We start from the raw sequence: 932 nt of genomic DNA, 5'->3' as shown, positions 1-932 counted from the left end.
TCCTTCCATGAGAAATATGGATGGTTTCTCCATGAGGAATTATAGGTGTTCCCATAGGGTTCACCCATGTAATTCACCTCTGCCATTGCAGGGTTCTTAGCATCATAAGCTTCTTCTTCAGAAGATGCCTCTTTAGTACTATTGGATGCATTTTGCCATCCATTCAGACTTTGAGAAATCATGTTGACTTGCTGAGTCAACATTTTGTTCTGAGCCAATATGGCATTCAGAGCATCAATTTCAAGAACTCCCCTCTTCTGAGGCGTCTCATTACTCACAGGATTCCTCTCAGAGGTGTACATGAATTGGTTATTTGCAACCATGTCAATGAGTTCCTGAGCTTCTGCAGGTGTTTTCTTTAGGTGAATGGATCCACCTGCAGAATGGTCTAGTGACATCTTAGAGAACTCAGATAGACCATAATAGAATATATCCAAAATGGTCCACTCTGAAAGCATGTCAGAAGGACACTTTTTGGTCAGTTTCTTATATCTCTCTCAAGCTTCATAGAGGGATTCACCTTCTTTCTGTCTGAAGGTTTGAACATCCACTCTAATCTTACTCAGTTTTTGAGGAGGAAAGAACTTGGCCAAGAAGGCCGTGACCAGCTTATCCCAAGAGTTCAGGCTGTCTTTAGGTTGAGAGTCCAACCATATTCTAGCTCTGTCTCTTACAACAAAAGGGAAAAGCATAAGCCTGTAGACTTCAGGATCTACTCCATTAGTCTTAATAGTATCATAGATCTACAAGAATTCAGTTAAGAACTGAAAAGGATCTTCTGATGGAAGACCATGAAACTTGCAGTTCTGTTGCATTAGAGCAACTAGTTGAGGCTTCAGCTCAAAATTGTTTGCTCCAATGGCAGAGATTGAGATACTTCTTTCATGTAATTTGGAATTTGGTGCAGTAAAGTCACCAAGCACCTTCCTTGC

At 40.9% G+C, this 932-nt stretch overlaps 1 non-coding gene across 1 annotated transcript; it reads left to right on the top strand.

Annotated features, from left to right (window-relative positions):
• Window positions 1-453: 453 nt before the first annotated feature.
• LOC130954090 (small nucleolar RNA R71) lies at window positions 454-560 on the top strand. Its single transcript, XR_009076178.1, has one exon. It is a non-coding gene; the product is annotated as a small nucleolar RNA R71 (small nucleolar RNA).
• The last annotated feature ends 372 nt before the right edge of the window (window positions 561-932 follow it).

This window comes from Arachis stenosperma, chromosome 1 (assembly GCF_014773155.1).
Source record: "Arachis stenosperma cultivar V10309 chromosome 1, arast.V10309.gnm1.PFL2, whole genome shotgun sequence".
Classification (NCBI taxonomy): Eukaryota; Viridiplantae; Streptophyta; class Magnoliopsida; order Fabales; family Fabaceae; genus Arachis; species Arachis stenosperma.
This window is presented reverse-complemented; position numbering and strand designations above follow the sequence as displayed.